This window comes from Bos mutus, chromosome 1 (assembly GCF_027580195.1).
Source record: "Bos mutus isolate GX-2022 chromosome 1, NWIPB_WYAK_1.1, whole genome shotgun sequence".
Classification (NCBI taxonomy): domain Eukaryota; kingdom Metazoa; phylum Chordata; class Mammalia; order Artiodactyla; family Bovidae; genus Bos; species Bos mutus.
The window spans coordinates 131,176,179-131,188,571 of record NC_091617.1 but is presented as its reverse complement, the minus strand read 5'-3'; the positions used below and the strand labels follow the sequence as shown (position 1 = coordinate 131,188,571).

The window sequence follows — 12,393 nt, the reverse complement described above, 5'->3', positions numbered from 1 at the left end:
TCATCCTAATTTAGCTGTCATGGGACAATACCTTGGATGTTTCCCCCCTAGTTAGGGCCCTCCTCTAGGAAATAGAGGTGGTGGGAGAGAGCACTGGGTCCCTGGAGGAGCTGCAGAAGAAGGGAATCCTATGTATCTAGAATACTCAACCTCTCCCCAGGCCAAAGGGCATGGGGAGTTAAATGCACACAGAGGCTGTGAGGGTGTTCTCCGAGGCTCACTAGAGACTCAGGAGGGTCAGGACCTGCACAGGAGCTTTTCCTCCACCTGTCTACACCCTGTCTACACCCCACCTCTTCCTTAATCCCTTCAGCCTGAATGAGTGTTTCTTAGTGATCTTTCCTGTTGTAGAAAAAATAAGAACTCTTTATTGGTAACTTCTCATTTGTGACCTGTTAAAAACAAAATCAATTTCTTTGAACATTTTAGAATGCTGCAGGTGAAGACAGCTTAGAGAACATCAAGTTTAATCATGCTCTTTAGAGCTAAGGAACTGGTAGATCCAGAGGGGTTAATTGATTTGCTCAAGGTCACACAGTTGCAGGGCAGCAGAGCTAACAATAGAGCTCGGGCCATCCTCCCCCACCAGTCAGGAGCTCGTGCCCAACGCCACCTGCCGTGTGGGCAGGCTGCCAGTCTGCGTGTCCACATCTCCTTAAAGATCATTAAAGTGTTTCATAAACTACCTCACCGCTGAAGCAAAATTTGCTCTAATTTTTATCACATTGGTTATTATTACATATGGTATTAAATACCCTGTGTGAGCAGTTATATCTCCAGTTTTAAAGTGAAAAAGTCTTTGAGAATTAATGAAGCGAGAAGAGAGAGGTTATTTTGCATATAGAAAATTTGGTGGCAGGCTGGTTATTGTTCTTCACCTGTGTTTAGAGAGGGCTCAGAGGGGAGAAAAGTGAAATGGCAGGGGGCAAAGGCAGGAAGCCTGGGTGAGTCCCTTCCACCCCAACTGCCGTTGGGCTCAGATCCTGATGACCCCCTCCCAACAGACCACTTCTTTTTCTTTGTATTTTCACAGTCAAATCGAAGCAGAAAGACCCATATGTTACAGATATTATTAATATTATTAATAATAACAAGCGATGTGATGAAAATTAGAGCAAACTCTGTTCAGTCGTAGGTGATTTATGAACCATTTTAATGCTTTTTAAGGAGATGTGGACATGTAGACTGACAGCTTGCCCACATAGCCAGGGGTATTGGGCAAAGGCTCCTGTTTCTCATAAAGCCCCAAGGGTTCAAACAAAGTCCTAGGGCAAGGACAGAGACTGAAGACAGAAGTGGGCTAGGACGCCTAGGAAATAGGGGAATTTTGTGTATCAAATGCAGACACTAGGTTATTATTTTAAAAGAAATTTCCCCAAGCAAGAAGCAGGAGACAAAAAAGGATCGGTACCATGAGGAAGAGTTGTTAAGATTAGGTTGTTTCTGTTTTACAATTTTTTTTTTTTTTTTTTTTTAGTATTTAGTTTGATAATTGCTTGTTGAGCGGTAAGTCAAATCAAATCTGGTAGGCACTGGAGGTAGCCCACATCACTATCATTGGTCACCCAACACATGTTTCCCTTTTTCCTGGTTAATGATATCTACTGCTTATTCCCATGATCCATGGGCTTCAGGGGAACCTGATACCCATCTTCTGCTTTAGGGATGGAATATTTCACATGGGATGTGGTGTTTAACTTAAGCTAAAAGGTATCATCTCAGTCACCACAATGATTGGATCAGGGAAGGACAAATACAACCCTGGCTAAGCTCAAGATTTTGGTTCAAAAGTGGAAGAGGAAATGTGCTCTTCTTTCCTGCAAGTGAACAAGAAAGCCTGTGGGTCCTGGAGACTCAGTCTCCTGGAGCTTTTGGAAACTACGAGGGGAGAAACCTGAGAAAAATGGAACCAACAACAAACATGTAGATTTGAGAAGCAGAGAGAAACAGTACTAGTTTCATCTTTTCAGCATTTGGTTAAAGCCTGGCCGGAAACTCTGGACTGTTCAGTTAAATGAGCAATTATATCTCTTTATTGCCTAAATCAGTCCATTTTATTTAATTTAAAAAAACACACAGAGGAGGAGTCAAGATGGTGGAATAGGAGGACCCAGAACTCCTTTCTCCTCACAACTACATCAAGAGTTCAGTTCAGTTCAGTTCAGTCACTTAGTTGTATCTGACTTTCTGTGACCCCATGGGCTGCAGCATGCCAGCCTTCCCTGTCATCACCAACTCCTGCAGCTTGCTTTAACTCAGGTGCATCAAGTCGGTGATGCCATCCAACCATCTCATCCTCTGTCGTCCCCTTCTCCTCCTGCCTTCAGTCTTTCCCAGCATCACAGTCTTTTCTAGTGAGTCAGTTCTTAGCATCAGGTGGCCAAAGTATTGGAGCCTCAGCTTCAGCATCAGTCTTTCCAATGAATATTCAGGATTCAGGATTCCTTTAAGATTAACTTGTTTGATCTCCTTGCAGTCCAAGGGACTCTCAAGAGTCTTCTCCAACATCACAGTATAAAAGCACCAATTCTTCAGTGGTCCATTCTTCAGTGGTTCAATTCTCACATCCATGTATGTCTACTGGAAAAACCATAGCTTTCAGCAAAGTAATGTCTCTGCTTTTTAATATGCTCTCTAGGTTTGTCATAGCTTTTCTTCCAAGGACTCTACACATGGACATCAGCAGATGGTCATTACCAAAATCAGACTGATTATATCCTTTGCAGCCAAAGATAGAGAAGCTCTATACAGTCAGCAAAAACAAGACCAGGAGCTGACTGTGACTCAGATCATGAACTCCTTATTGCCAAATTCAGACTTCAATTGAAGAAAGTAGGGAAAACCACTAGACCATTCAGGTATGACCTGAATCAAATCCCTTACAATTATACAGCAAAAGTGACAAATAGATTCAAAGGATTAGATCTGATAGACAGAGTGCCTGAAGAACTATGGGTGGAGGTTTGTGACACTGTACAGGAGGCAGTGATCAAGACCATCCCCAACTAAAAGAAATGCAAAAAGGCTAAATGGTTGTCTGAGGAGGCCTTACAAATAGCTGAAAAAAGAGAAGCTAAAGGTAAAGGAGAAAAGGAAAGCTATTCCCATCTGAATGCAGAGTTCCAAAGAATAGCAAGGAGAGATAAGAAAGCCTTCCTCAGTGATCAATGCAAAGAAATAGAGGAAAATAATAGAATGGGGAAGACTAGAGATCTCTTCAAGAAAATTAGAGATACCAAGGGAACATTTCATGCAAAGATGGGCACAATAAAGGACAGAAACGGTATGGACCTAACAGAAGCAGAAGATATTAAGAAGAGGTGACAAGAATATACAGAAGAACTATAAAAAATAGATCTTTCTTCATGATCCAGATAACCATGATGGTGTGATCACTGACCTAGAGCCAGACATCCTGGAATACAAAGTCAAGTGGGCCTTAGGAAGCATCACTACAAACAAAGCTAATAGAGGTGATGGAAGTCCAATTGAGCTGTTTCAAATCCTAAAAGATGATGCTATGAAAGTGCTGCACTCAATATACCAGCAAATTTGGAAAACCCAGCAGTGGCCATAGGACTGGAAAAGGTCCGTTTTCATTCCAATCCCAAAGAAAGGCAATGCCAGAGAATATGCAGACTACCGCATGTCAAGAGGACACCTACAAATGGAACAGTTCTCCAGAGCACCTGCTGAATGTTAGCGGAAGACTTCAGGCCCCTGAAAGGACAAGAAAAATCTCTTCACAACTAGATAGGAAAAGGAAAAAAGGAAAGCAGGAATCAAAAAATAGAGCAGCAGCTCTGGCAGGAAGCTGAAAGTGAGAAGAGATTTTCTCAATCAGAAAAAAACCCTCATGGTGGGGAAATCAGCTGAGACAGAAAGGGATGTTTGGGGGATTGAAGGAGAACACAGTGGATGGTCTGTGGAAGGCAGGACAGGGTAAGAACTGTGCATGTGGGCCATGCCGCAGCCCTGCCCACCCTGGCCTGAGTAGTGTGTCTCACTGCAGGGGATGCTGGGTGCTGGAGAGTGGGGGTCTGGAGCGCAGACTCAGGGAGGAGACAGTTGTTGGCTGTGAAAAGATAGCCTGAAGGGACAGGAGTAAAATAATATACAACGGGTTCTTCTCTTTTGCATTTCCATGTATATGACCTTCTCTCTAGTCCTTCAAAGTTACCTACTAACCATGAGGGTGGGGATGACTAGGACTCCTGAAAAAGGAATTTAATGAGAAAAAAAATAGAGTCAAAGTTCAGTTTGCTACTTGAGTGCAGAAAGGAGAGGAAAGGGAGAGTAAGAGTAAAGAGGTAGACCCTTGTATTGTCACCTCAGTCTTCCAAGCAGAAATTCCAAGGCTATGGGGAAGCCAAGAGTAGGAAGAGCTTCAGTTTCACTCCTGATGTGAATGAGGGAGGAGGAAGCCTCACAGGTGGCTTTGCACCAACACAGGATGGCAAAGCAGAGGGAAAGTGAATGTGAGTCAAGGCAGAAAAGTGGGGCTGAGGTGACATTCCCGACTCTTCTCATACTCCTGTACAGTGTGGAAGCGATCCAGAGGCTCCTGTCTGCACTGTGAGGGATATGGAAAGTAACTGATCGTGCAAGTTTGTCTCACCAGAAGGTCACCATGGTGGCAGCAAAGTGACCTTGTAGCCAAAAGATGTTTGCAGATTTCTTGGGCTAGAAATCCTCTGGAAGTCACAGCCAGACATCAAGGGGATCCATAGTGCCAGTAGGAAGCAATCAAGACCAGAGATGACTTCCCTGCTACATCTCCTTGACTCTCCCTACTGATGATTCCTCATGTGATTTTTAATTTTTAGTTTGTTCACATCTTATCCTCTACAGGTTCTATGACTTGTGATTATGGATGTGTTTGAGAGAGTGCTTATGTATTTGCATTTTGTAACTTAACTTTTAAAAAATTATGCCAAATATTCATATCATGCATTTACCATTTTAACTTTTTTAAAGTGTACGTATCTATTCCTGGTCAGGGAACTAAGATCCTACATGCCATGGAGCAATTAAGCCTGTGTGCCACAACTGCTGAGCCCATGCGCTTTGGAGCCCACACCACAACTAGAGAAAAGCCTGAGTGCCACAATGAAAGATCCCACATGCTGCAATTAAGACTCACTGCAGCAAAATAAAATAAGTTAAAAATTTTAAAAATAAAGTGTATGATTCTACGTTGGCAGACATTCTCTGACATAAATTGTACCAATGTTTTCTTAGGTCAGTCTCCCAAAGCATTAGAAATAAAAATAAAAATAAACAAATGGGATCTAATCAAAGGTACAAGCTTCTACACAGCAAAGGAAACCATAAGAAAGAAAAATGAAAAAAGACAATATACAGAATGAGAGAAAATATTTGCAAATGGTGTGACTGACTTTCCAAAATATACAATCATACAACTTGACAACATGGGCAGAAGACCTAGAGTGAAATTTCTCCAAAGAAGGAATGCAGATAGCCAATAGGCACATGAAAATGTACTCATTGCTAATTATTAAAGAATTTCAAATCAAAACTACAATGAAGTACTGTCACAAGACGGGAGACCCCTTCCAGGGCCCAAGGGTGGGCTCTTTTCTAATGCTCAGAAATGACTTGTGTGAAAAGAAACACACTGACAAAGCAAGAAACTTCACTGGGAAGGGGTGCCTGGGTAGACAGCAGCAGGTTAAGAGAACACAAGAGAACTGCTCTGCCACAAGGCTTGCAGTCTCAGGTTTTACGGTGATGGGGTTAGTTTCCAGGTTGTCTCTAGCCAATCTTTCTGACTCAGAGTTCTTCCTGGTGGCACGTGCATCATTCAGCAAAGATGGATTCCAGCAAGGAGAATTCTGGGAGGTTTGTAGGACATAGGAACTGGTGCCCCTCTCTTCTTTTGACCTTTCCAGAATTCTTCCTGTTGGTGGTAGAGTGCTAGTTCTGAGTTCCTTACCAGGACCTCCTGTTGTAAGATAACTTCTGTAAGAAGTTACTGTCTTGCCTGGCCAGGGTGAGCCAGTCAGTGGTTTCCCTAACAGCACCTTATGCCAGTCAGAATGGTCATGTTTAAACAGTCTACAAATAACAAATGCTGGAGATGATGTGGAGAAAAGGGAACCCTCCTACACTGTTAGTGGGAATGAAAGTTGATGCAGCCATGGTGGAAAACAGTATGGAGGTTCCTCAGAAAACTATAAATAGAATTACCATATGATCCAGTAATCCCACTTTTGGGCATACATCCAGGAAAGCTGTAATTCCAAAAGATACATGCACCCGTATGTTCATAGCAGCCCTAGTCACAAAGGCCAAGACATGAAGACAACCTAAATGTCCACTGACAGATGAATGAATGATGAAAATGTGGTACATGTATATCATATATATATATCATTCAGCCATATAAAAGAGTGAGATTGGGTCATTTGTAGAGACATGGATGGACCTAGGGCTTCCCTGATAGCTTGGTTGGTAAAGAATCCAACTGCAATGCAGGAGACCCCGGTTTAATTCCTGGGTCAGAAAGATCCACTGGAGAAGGGATAGGCTACCCACTCCAGTATTCTTGGGCTTCCCTCGTGGCTTAGCTGGTAAACGATCTGCCTGCAATGTGGGAGACCTGGGTTCCATCCCTGGGTTGGGAAGATCCCCTGGAGAAGGGAAAGGCTACCCACTCCAGTATTCTGGCCTGGAGAATTCCACGGACTGTATAGTCTATGGGGTTGCAAAGAGTTGGACATAACTGAGTGACTTTCACTTTCACAGATGGACCTAAAGATGGTCATACAGACTGAAGTAAGTCAGAAAGAGAAGAGCAGATATCATATACTAATGTATATATGTGGAATCTGAAAAAAAATCGTATAGACAATCTTATTCACAAAGCAGAAATAGAGACACAGACATAGAGAATAAATGTATGGATATGAAGGGGGAATTCTCCAAGCTATGCTTCAAAAATACCTGAACCATGAACTTCCAGATGTTCAAGCTGATTTTAGAAAAGACAGAGGAACCAGAGATCAAATTGCCAGCATCTGCTAGATCATCAAAAAAGCAAGAGAGTTCCAGAAAAACACCTATTTCTGCTTTATTGACTATGCCAAAGCCTTTGACTGTGTGGATCACTATGGAAAATTCTTCAAGAGATGGGAATACCAGACTGCCTGACCTGCCTCTTGAGAAATCTATATGCAGGTCAGGAAGCAACAGTTAGAACTGGACATGGAACAACAGACTGGTTCCAAATAGGAAAAGGAGTACGTCAAGGCTGTACATTGTCACCCTGCTTATTTAACTTATATGCAGAGTACATCATGAGAAATGCTGGGCTGGGTGAAGTGCAAGCTGGAATCAAGATTGCCGGGAGAAATATCAATAACCTCAGATATGCAGATGACACCACCCTTATGACAGAAAGCAAAGAAAAACTAAAGAGCCTCTTGATGAAAGTGAAAGAGGAGTGTGAAAAGGTTGGCTTAAAGCTCAAAATTCAGAAAACTAAGATCGTGGCATCTGGTCCCATCACTTCATGGCAAGTAGATGGAGAAACAGTAGCAGACTTTATTTTGGAGAGCTTCAAAATCACTGCAGATGGTGACTGCAGCCATGAAATTAAAAGATGCTTGCTCCTTGGAAGAAAAGTTATGACCAACCTAGACAGCATATTATAAAGCAGAGACATTACTGTGTCAACAAAGGTCCATCTAGTCAAGGCTATGGTTTTTCCAGTAGTCATGTATGGATGTGAGTGTTGGACTATAAAGAAAGCTGAGCACCAAAGAATTGATGCTTTTGAACTGTGGTGTTGGAAAAAACTCTTGAGAGTCCCTTGGACTGCAAGGAGATCTAACCAGTCCATCCTAAAGGAAATCAGTCCTGAATATTCATTGGAAGGACTGATGTTGAAGCTAAAACTCCAATACTTTGGCCACCTGATGCAAAGAGCTAACTCATTTGAAAAGCCCCTGATGCTGGGAAAGATTGAAGGTGGGAGGAGAAGGGGACAACAGAGGATGAGATGGTTGGATGGCATCACCAACTCAATGGACATGAGTTTGAATAAACTCTGGGAGTTGGTGATGGCCAGGGAGGCCTGGCGTGCTGCAGTCCATGGGGTCGCAAAGAGTTGGATACAACTGAGTGACTGAACTGAACCAAGGGGGAAAGGGGTGGTGGTGAGATGAATTGGGAGATTGGGATTGATAATATACACTATTGATACTATGTATAAAATAGATAACTAATGAGAACCTACTGTATAGCACAGGGAATGCTCCGCAGTGACCTCAATGGGAAGGAAAATCACACAAGAGGAGATATATGTATGTGTGTGTATATGTACATACATACATATGTATAGCTGATTCATATTGCTGTATGGTAGAAACTAACACAACATTGTAAAACAACTATACTCCAATAATTTTTTTTAAACATACAGGTACCCCTGTGTTCATAGCAGCACTATTTACAATAACCAAGTTAAGGGAAAAGACCTAAATGTCCACTGACAGATGGATGAAGAAAATATGGTAGATATACACAATGGAATATTTTGTATGGGTGACCCTCTTAACAGTGAGCTTCAGGTCACTACACAGTAACTGTCAGTTCAGCTACACCAAGGTTTCTGAAGACAACAGCTTCTCCACCAAAGCAGGTTTTAAATAAATTTTGACTTGCCCATACACATGAGTATTGTCTAAAACACGCTTTCTTTGTAGCAGCTAGACCCTGCCACCATTGTGCTTGCCTGAAAGTTCACAAATCAGTTGTAACCTGCAGCCTCCCTGTCGCTTCTCTGGCTCTCCTCTCCTGCTAACCTTTGTTTCCTGGCAGTAATTAAAACTTTCTGTCACTGCCATAGTTACTCATGGTTTGGCAAAATACTGGCCTCCACCACCATTGGGGCCAGGACTTTTGTCTCCAAAGTTTCCTCCTTTCATGGGTCCAAAATTTGAAGATCAGTTGTCATAATTGCCAAGATCACTGTAGCTTCCACCACCTCCAAAATTGCTTACATCATTACCAAACCCATTATAGCCATCCCCATTGCCACCAAATCCACCACCACCACAGCTCCCACCAAAGACACTTCGACCACTGAAGCTTCCTCCACAACCGAGGTTGTCATTTCCATCAAAACCACATCCATGACTGCCACCAAAGTTTCCAGAACCAGGTCGACCTCTTTGGCTGGATGAAGCACTAGCCATCTCTTGCTAAGACAGGGCTTTTTTTACTTCACAGTTGTGGCCATTCACAGCGTGGTGTTTCTGAATGCCAATCTTGTCTATGGAGTCAGTGTCAACAAGGTTACAAAAGCCTCTTTTTTTGCCACTGCCTTGGTCAGCTGTGATTTCAATCACTTCAATTTTCCCGTACTATTTAAAATAATCTCTTATGTGATGTTCTTCAGTGTCTTCTTTAATCCCACCAACAAAACTCTTTCCCAGTTAAGTGGGCAGCAGGTCTTTGACAATCTTCTCTCAAGATGGCCTACTTTGGTTCCCAAAACTCTTTGATCCACCTTGTGTGGCCTTGCATTCAGGGCTGCATCCACCTCCTCCACAGCGGCCTACCTGACAAACTGGGAGCCTCTGGAGCCCTCGGGGTTCGGAGCCCTCGGGGTTCGGAGCCCTCATTCCCACGCAGTCTGTGAGCACTCCCTGTTGTTCAAAATGGCTCCTCAGACTCTCATCGGTTGTTTCAAAGCTCAGTCCTCTGATGAAGAGCCTCCACAGCTGTTCGGGCTCTTTGGGAGACTCAGATTTAGACATAACATCAGTGGAAGGGGGTAAACTTCTACGATGATTATTCTGCAGTATCCATGAGCAGAAAAGAAAAGCAATACATTTTTTTTAAATATCAAGATTTCTGGGAATTGTCTGGTGGTCCAGCAGTGGTTAGGACTTGATGTTTTCACTGGTTAGGACTTGATGTTTTCACTGCTATGGACCAGGGTTCCATCCCTGGTGGGGAAACTAAGATCCATCAAGCCTTGTGGTAAAACTGAAAATAAATCAAGATTTCTACCTCATATTTAAAAAAATAGAGGGTCTTTCAGCACTGGATTTGAATTTCCTTAAGGTCTCTGAAACTGAATGAACATCTACTCTCCCTATACAGCATTCTCTTCAGACATGATCTCTACAGACTTTTTTTTCACATGTTTTACTTATGGAGAGGGATGTACTTTTGGGCCCCTGTAATCATAAAAGCAAACATTAATTTAGTGCTTACTGAGTGCCCAACATTGTCCTCCTCAACACTTTACATGTATTAATTAATTTAATCCTCAGAACACCCCTGTGTATTAGGTTATCATTGTCCCTTTTTCTGATAAGGCATCTGAAGCACAGAGCTAGTAAATGGTGTAGTCAGCAAATGTGGTGAAGTGAAAATTGCTTAGTTGTGTCTGACTCTTTGTGACCCCATTGGCTATACAGTCAATGGAATTCTCCAGGCCAGAATACTGGAGTGGGTAGCTTTTCCCTTCTCCAGGGGATCTTCCCATCCCAGGGATTGAACCCAGGTCTCCCGCATGGCAGGTAGATTCTTTACCAGATGAGCCACTAGCTAATGTGGTAAGAGGGTACTAAATGATAATGAAGAAAGAACTGATTGAGGGGAAAACAGACAGCTCTGCATATTGTTGGTGCCCTTTGTTTTGTACACAATTTGAAGGCTAACGCAAGTGCTTGATCTTTGAGACAGCAAGTTGTCGCACATATTTCAAGGTTTGTGGTGGTGTGCCAGGTATTTGGGGCTTTCCTGGTGGCTCAGTTGGTAAAGAATCTGCCTGCAATGCAGGAGACCAGGGTTGGATCCCTGGGTCAGGAAGATCCCCTGGAGAAGGAAATGGCAACCCATTCCAGTATTCTTACCTGGAGAATTCCCTTACAGAGGAGCATTTGAGTTAATGAAAATCTGAATGCTCCTCAAATGGGTTGTTATTGTGTGCCTCCCTGTGTGGATATGCAAACCAATTCTTAGCTGTTTAGCCCAGAGTGCTACAAGTATTGGGCTTTGTGTCTAATCCCAAGAGTGAAGTTGTGGTGGCATTGATGGGGGAAACATGTATTTTCACAATGGTAATCAGGAACTCTAGCTACTTCTTCAGGCTTTCAGGAATTTGAACCATTTCCCGGGATCAGAAAAGAGGCCTTTAAATAGAGGCTGTATGTATATGGAAACTCAGAACAAAAATATATTTAAAAAATCTTTTCTGGCACCTCTTTCTGTAGGAACAGCAAGATATTTCACTGTATTTTTTTAGTTGAAAGAACATTTCAGCTGCCATGCTTCTCATGTCAACATGATGTCATTTTCAAAAGAAACGCAATTCTAATATCAAAAAATTAAAAAGCAAACGTAAATCTTAACTGAAGTTTCTTTGAGAAGAACTTGTAGTGGACACGTTCTATTTTCCACCTGCCTATCACTTTACAGTTTTTTTCTGATAATAGAACTTTGACTTTTCTTTGGAGAATGACTCATCCCCCATTCTTTGTCCTCTGGACTAAAGCATATGGTTGAGGATATAACCCAGAGTTTGTTAGTGAGAATAAGATTTTATTGGAACTACTAGGAAATATGTACTTTGTTTCTACTGGAATGATTAGCTATAAGGATAATATAGGTTCAACACTGGGGAAAGGTGAGGAGGTGGGGAAAAATCACTGCATGAGAATAAACACTTTGAAGGCAACAGAGAGGGAAGGACCATATTTGATAACATTGTTTGCACCCTAGATCCAGCCATACCTGCCGCTATCTATTTATATATTTTTTTCAGTTAAATCAGTTTGCCTTTTTGACACTTGCCAGAAAAAGTTCTCAATATTATAGCACAAAAGAAGAATTCCACTTAATACACATAACAAAATATCTAAAAATCCTTTTTCCTGTTTCTCTGTATCTCTCAGTATCATTCAGAATGGCAGCTGTGCTAAATTTCTAGTTTTATTGTCTCAAACCTCCCAGAAACCTCTCTTAAACTCAGATTACTCTCTATCTTCATTTTTCTCACTCTGATTCTCAAAACTTTTCAGGTTCTCTTCCTCCCCCACTTCCTTCAAGAGCAACATAAGCTCTAGCTGAGTTTTGTGCATCAGTCTAGCCTTCCGAGGCTCCTTTCGCTTCTATACCTCTGCTCCTTACCTAGATCAGCAGTTAGTGCCCAGGCTGCTTTCTGAACAACAAAGGATCCTTCCTCTTCAAACTGATGAAAGGCCAAAAATACATGTTAAATTTTCTGTTCTGGCCTCATTTGTATTCAGTACAAATAGTGGACATTAACTCTGTTTGCAAACAACTACTCCTGGGGTTACCTTTCAGTAAATTTTGTCAAGATAGTTCCTCAGTGTTTTATTTTGTCTGTATGAT

At 42.2% G+C, this 12,393-nt stretch overlaps 1 pseudogene; it reads right to left on the bottom strand.

Annotated features, from left to right (window-relative positions):
* Window positions 1-8,876: 8,876 nt before the first annotated feature.
* LOC102280549 (heterogeneous nuclear ribonucleoprotein A1-like) lies at window positions 8,877-9,785 on the bottom strand (annotated as a pseudogene).
* Between the last annotated feature and the right edge of the window lie 2,608 nt (window positions 9,786-12,393).